The sequence below is a fragment of the Homalodisca vitripennis genome, chromosome 3 (genome assembly GCF_021130785.1).
Source record: "Homalodisca vitripennis isolate AUS2020 chromosome 3, UT_GWSS_2.1, whole genome shotgun sequence".
Lineage (NCBI taxonomy): Eukaryota > Metazoa > Arthropoda > Insecta > Hemiptera > Cicadellidae > Homalodisca > Homalodisca vitripennis.
In genome coordinates this window covers 84,308,155-84,315,348 of record NC_060209.1, presented here as the reverse complement: position 1 = coordinate 84,315,348, position 7,194 = coordinate 84,308,155, and positions in this window count along the sequence as shown.

Here is a 7,194-nt window from a genome sequence, read left to right as displayed (position 1 = left end):
TCGCGCCATCCTACACGTCGTCGTTGGCGTCAACGCGGAGCTGAGCTGAAAGACTGGCTTTTATGTCTATTAGTACACGCTACGAAAGAACTAACCTATCAATTCCGAGTTGTTATTACTTAGTGACGTCAGTTGTTCTATTAGAAGCAGTTTTGTTGTTCTTGTAAGTTTTTTAGAATTAATCAGTTTTATGAACGTTTGTTCAAACAAATATAATTGTCTTTTTTTCTTTATTTCAATGTTTGTCACAACCAACACATTAGGCCTACTGTTACTCCAGTGCTTGTTCAGTAACTTTGTTATTTATAGACATGTTTTATAGGGTCTATTTTCCTATAAATTCTTGATTGACGAACTGTGCTTTAAACAAAAACAAATTAAGACGCTGCAGAGGCAACCTCAACATTCAAAATTGATCGTGGCGCGCCCTACAGATAGAGGAATTTAGCTGTGCGCTCGGAACCTTTCAAGAACTAAACGCCATCTGTTTTGCGAGTTGCGTTTACGTGCTAGCCGCTGAGATGAAGGCGCAACAATCATCAGTTCGGCAACTCACGATTTCAATTTGCCGATTAGTATCGAATAATAAGTAGTTTTGAAAAACACGTTAACCGACACTATAGCAATTGAAGAAATTATATGTCCTATTGTTGCTATTGTTTGAGTTTCTCTAATTATTTAATTTTCATGGACTTTAACAATATTTAGTTAATTAAAAGGCTGGAATAAATATGGTTTTCTAATAACACACGTACAATGATTGGTTTTTTTCCTTTGGAGTTCATCAATCCACTCAAATGGTCTCCTCTTCTGAGTCACTGTCTTTATTCGAACCATCTCCAACTGATATATTAAAGGATTTTAAAATATTGTCAATCAGGGGTTTTTCGGCTAGTTGCATAGCCCATCTCGATTTTCTTTATGTGCTTGCACTTTACTGGCCATTCTTCTGAGTCCATGCGTGATATCTTGTCTTCGCAGAGAGCTTTAGCAATTGTCATATAGTAGACCTACAGGATGTATTCCTCTCAGCTACATAACCTTTGACTTCGGCCCAAATTAACTCAATGGGGTTGAGATCTGGGTGTTAGTACGGAAGTCGTAAGATGCTATGACCCTCCCTCCAGCTGAATAGTTTCGTCCAAGGCGTACCGGACATGTCTTGGTTAATGTAGCGGGACAAGTTTGTACAGTTCAGGTAAAAACATATCGTCTCTGAATGCTTTTCCGTGTTTTGAAAGCTACGTCTTCATATCTTGCTTGCTTCCTACTTTTCAAACTAGGAGACTTCTCAATTTGTTTGTTATCGACAACCAGAACTGAATTTGGTTCCAAAATCGGCATCACCTTTTCCTTCACCCGCTTCACGAAATGTCTCCATTTACGTTGGACGTGTTAGTCTCCATTTACGTTGACGTGTTAGTCTCCACTGGGGTTGCTTGCTTTCCAAGAAATAAAAGCATTGGGCTTTAAATTTAGTCCATCAAATATTATCAGTAAAAACAAAGCATAAGCAACCGCCACACTCAGCACCGTCACAAAACAGACTGAATGTTAGCGAATGAATTATTTGTATAAATACGATTTCAAGAAAGGTTGCTGTCGTCGATGAGTCATAGGAAAATGGTTCCGAGACACTGCGCATAACGCTACCCCGCCACCCCTCCCGCCTATCACCACACAATCAAGACCACGCGCGCCGATAAGGGCCCCGATCTGTACCCTCGCAAAAAAGACCAGATCGATGTCCACGAACCGCATTGCGACGCTAGAAAGCCTAGAAATAGTCCCTACCCAGTTCCGGTGATATGGATTGTGATGCTCTTAATCCGACTTCAGGTTCTCTGGAAGAAAGGTATCAGGATGTATTACATGAGGCAGGTTTCGTGAAACTGCATCAGTGTGGTTACTCGTCCACTTAGTGGATCTTGTTTAGATCACTGCTATATAAAACTCAAGAATCTAATAGAACTTCTTTTAGTTCATGTGTTCTGGAATCAGCCGTTACTGACCACTTCACTCTTTGTCTTGATCTCATACACTAAACATATCAAACCTAAAAGTAATGAATTATTCTGTAAATCTTACAATTGGTGTAAAATACATAACAATTTAAGGGAACAAAATTGGGACGAAGTTTTAAGTTCAGAATGTATAAACCGATGTGCAAATAAATTTGTAGGAAAAATACAAGAAGTAATGCAATATAACTCGGGAAAACTTTAAAACTTCAGCAAAACATTTCAGGATAAAGTCACGGATTACCTCTGGACTGATAAAATCAATTCGAAATCGGGATAAAGTTTATGAAGGGCTCAAGAGAGAACCTTATAATGTTCAATTAAAAAACTACTTTGTACACTATAGAAACCTTCTACATTCGCTAATAAAAAGAGCCAAATTTAATTATTATAAAAACTAAATCAATAACGCAGCGGGTAACGCTAGGAAATTTTGGGATGCAATAAACGAGGTAGCGGGAAGACCTGGAATTAAGGAGCGGTTCCCGATCGAGGCGTTTGTTGATAGCGGAAAATATGCCGACCCCGCACGTATCAAAATAATCAGCCAATCTTTTAATCAGTATTTTGCTTCTGTAGGGGGGCAGCTGGCTAGTGCCATACCACCGCGTGGGGTTACCGAGGTGGATGATGTGGACTACGCCGTGGAATCGGTATTCACAATGAAAGTTGTTTCTCAACAGGAGGTTTTTAATGTCGTTAAATCTATGAGAGGAAGATCTGCGCCGGGCTGGGATGATATACTAACACAATTACTCCAGGATTCAATTTATTACCTAGTAGAGCCCCTGACGCATATAATAAATGTCAGTATTCGCACTGGAAAATCTCCCGATATTTTTAAAATCGCAAAAGTAATTCCAATATTCAAATCTGGTGCGAAAGCAGTAATGAGTAACTTTAGACCAATATCTTTATTATCAAATATAGGTAAAATTATGGAGAAATGTGTTAAAATTCAACTTTTGGAGTATTTACAACGTGGACACATAATCGCTGACTGCCAATATGGCTTTAGACGAAGTAAAAATACTGGTGACGCTTTGTTTGATTTTACTAAGAGCATAGCTGAGAAGTGTGGCAGTAAGAATCGTGGAATTCTAACATTTCTAGATCTGGCAAAGGTTTTTGACTCAGTAGATAGGACAGCTAAAAACTATTGGGATTGAAGGTACTTCTTTAGAATGGTTCGTCAGCGGCGAACCTCAGGCGTGAACCTGGATTCTCGCCTTCAGTTTGCGTCTATAAACGGCAGTAAGAGTGACAACATAGATATAAATTATGGGGTTATACAGGGCAGTTCTCTTGGTCCCCTCTTATTTCTGATATATGTATAAATAATATCTCAAAATTAAACATCTCTGGCAGCATCTTTCTCTTCGCGAACGATGCTGTCTTGGTTTCTGCTGGCTGTACGTGCGAGAGACTTATAGCATGGCATAGTATGACCTGGCTAAAATTAAAAATTGATTTGAAAATAATACATTAACTGTAAATATAAGTAAAAAACTTAAAACATCTACCAATATTTTCCTAATCTAACAACGAACCGGTTCGAATGGTGCTTAGGTTTGCACTCCTGTGGTAATCCGCTGGCTATTTCCTGTGGGTGCGGCATCACTGAACGAGTAGACCAGTACAAATATCTAGGAGTAATTATGGACCATAAGTTATGTTGGGTCCCACACGTTCAATACGTAAAGCAAAGAGCCACAAAAATTATCTACGTATTCTCACAAATAAGTGAAGTGCTGTCTGCGGATCACTGCAGGACGGTTTATTTCGCCTACGTGCAGTCGGTACTACAATATGGCATCTATGGCTGTCTTGGAGCCGCTGGCTTTTTTTTCAATGTTCGGCACAAGTATCTGACGCGAAATCAAATTAATTTTGGATTATTCACTCCTAGACTAATTAATAATATTGACAAAACAATCTCTCGCATAAAAACTATAGAAATTTACTCAATCATATATTACAGGCTGAGGGGAGTAGTGTCGCTGCATACAGTAGGAGGGTGGGGGTGTTTTTGATAGGCGCAGGAGTAGATGCAGCTGAGGCATTCTTGCATTCGCATTGCACAGTCATTTAATATTGTCTTTGTGTTTGTATTGTGTATATATGCGTATACAATATATACGAGTGCTATTTACTTTGTAAATTTGACCTCAATTGTAAATTTGAAAACACCCAGGCCACCTTACAGATATTTTAAATATATTATTCTGCTGATGCTACTACAATCACTTGCATTTTCCATAGGTTTGAGATTCTAAAATTTTAAATAAGAAAGGTATCAGAATCATCAATTTATTAGTATAAATAATTAATTATTTAACCCGAGGAAAAAGTCAATAAAAATAATAGTTAGTATATAATTTAATTTAGTATTATAGATTAAATCAACCACAATTATGACAATTAAAGAAGCTGACTACTTTAAACAATCAGAAAGTGAAACAATATATTAATACATTCACATCGGCTACCGTTAATCAAATGGCAAAATAAGTTTGTAATAGATTAAGCTGTAATTTGTGTAATACTACTGTACAAGTAGTTATTCATGTATAATTAAGATACCATCGGACTGATGACGGTACTCGTCCGCACTCACAGATCATATAGTCTTTTGTGGTGTCTTTTCACTGTAAATATATTTTGTCAACTGATTGATTGTTACTTACAGATATGTGAATAAATATAATTCAATTCAATTTACTTTTATTTAATCAATGTAAAATTTTACAGTATTGTAACAACTTGTTAAAACAAATCTCAACTTACACTATATATAGTTCTTCTAATGCTACCTGCTCATAATCATAAAATCGTATTTTAGAGGTTATGTTAGTTAAAAATTCCACGTGGGAGGATCCCCAGACGTGGTTTGCCGTGAGATTCCATGTCCATCCCCCTACCTCCAACGCTCCGGTACTAGAAAGTTAACGATACACCCTAGAGTAAAAATCACTACACGATCTCGAGAAAACACAGTTAGTTGAAATCACACTGAGAATAAATCCAAATACATCCACTAATACTGACACTCTGCTGCATTTGTGGAAGATTGTTGGAAGGAGAAGGAATTCGTAATCATTTACACCTTAAGTGGTACAAACCAAAGAACAAATCATAAAAGAAATCACATTCGTTTGAATTAAATATAGTGTATATTCAACCATTTGAATGCCTTAATAAAGGCTTAGTAGAATAGTTAATCTGTTAATTTTATTGTTGTTATTTATTTGCAGTTAAATGTTGAGTTTATATTGTTGCCAATTTTAAAATGAACACCATTATTATATCACTGGCACGTAACAGTGACTGTTTTAACATTATACAGGGTCTCTCGTAACTCTCTGGGCAAAAGCATATCACATTATTGCTCAGGTCAATACAAACAGATTTCACCATATGAGCGTGGGTCTCCAGTGCTTAGTTTCCCATCTGTCTGTCTGCGTTTATATAAAAAAAATAGGTAACGGTATGTTAAAAATAAAAATAATATATTAAATCATACCAGATTTAACTCAAATGTATATGGTAACAAGGCTAGTTACTAAAAAACATTATTATGATAGTATCTATACTTTCAAATAGTCGCCATTGCAATTTTTTAACATGGAATATAATTAAAAACCGGCAATTTTACTCAAGAGTTACAGAACAGCATTTTTAGAGGATTTTATAAAAAACGTCGCTGACAACACAATTATTTAAATCGAATATACCCATCTAATTTAGAGCAGATCTACTGTGACAAGAAATTTTTAAATACGTGCAATAAACATTATACCCAGTAGTTTGTTTTAAGCTAGAATACAAATTTGAGGACGTAAATCTTAAAAATATCCAATGGAAATATTCCTCAGCTTCTATTTTTGGAGGATATTTTATAGCCTACATGCTAAACAACCCAGTGAACCCAGTATAAGCTCCCCCTCCCATGAAATAAATATTTATACACGTCACTGATATGGCGCAATGTATTAGGACCAAAAACTACTTTCAGATCAAAATGTTTTAAAATGTTACATTAAAAATTAAGGTCATTTATTTTTGCGTTTGGACACATAAAATAAATAATTTTACAAACAGTAACGCCCAGTTTTTATGTCGGTAAGAACGTAAACAGGTACACATTTTTATCGCTTTTCAACCAAACTGCAACATTGGAAAATCATGTTTTTGCACACTGGTACTTACTTTTAGAATTATATACTCGTAAAAGAGTTGTAATTAAATTATAACCTTGTATTCTTGGCCAATAATAATTTTATTTTTGGTAACAATGTATTATTTTTAGTAGACTGGATATGCTATTTTTGCTATATGCTATTTTTATTGACTGCAGATGCTAAAACGTACGGTACTGTTTCAATTATTTTAATCAATAATTAAACTTCGGAAAATTGGGTTAATATTACTTTAATTTAGTGATTACGAAATTTTCTTAACAAATTAAAAACACTCTCCATTTAAGATAAAATATTAATCCACTGTAAAATTACCAATTCAAAAATTTACCACACAATTTAACAATGTGGAATAAATTATGGTTTTTTCTCTTTCTTTGTTGTCGCATAGTTTACATACCGTAGCTGTTCAAGGATAAACCATTTGAATTAATTACCGAACAGTACTTATTAATTTGCATTGATGTCTATGGATTAAAGCAAAACAATGAAATGCTATGACAGGCCTAGTCACCGATGAAATCAAATTAAGTAATTTAACACTGGGGTGAACATTATATTCTAAAATTTTACAAAACTGAAACAATCGTTTGGTGTTATTAGAGTACTTATCAAGTATTACAAAATCGTATTTTGCATATAATTAGTGCCAAAGCACCTCAATTAGAGGTCATAATTCATTAATTTATAGTACTCTGGTTTTATTGAAAGATCATATTTTTTATCATATAGTGCAAACTTTTATACTGTAATAGGAAGTTAAGCAATAAACGGAGAATATGGCATTTATTCCGGAAAATATGTTGGCCGTAATTCTCCGTCATATCAAGGAAACCCCATAGATAGGCAACAAAACTAAACTAAAAATGTTAGCATGGCAAATTATATTTTATGTGAAGTTCGAATTTTTGGTTTGATTTATATTCTACGCTCAGGCGACAGCTGCTCGGCAATACACAGAAGACTGCTGTGTG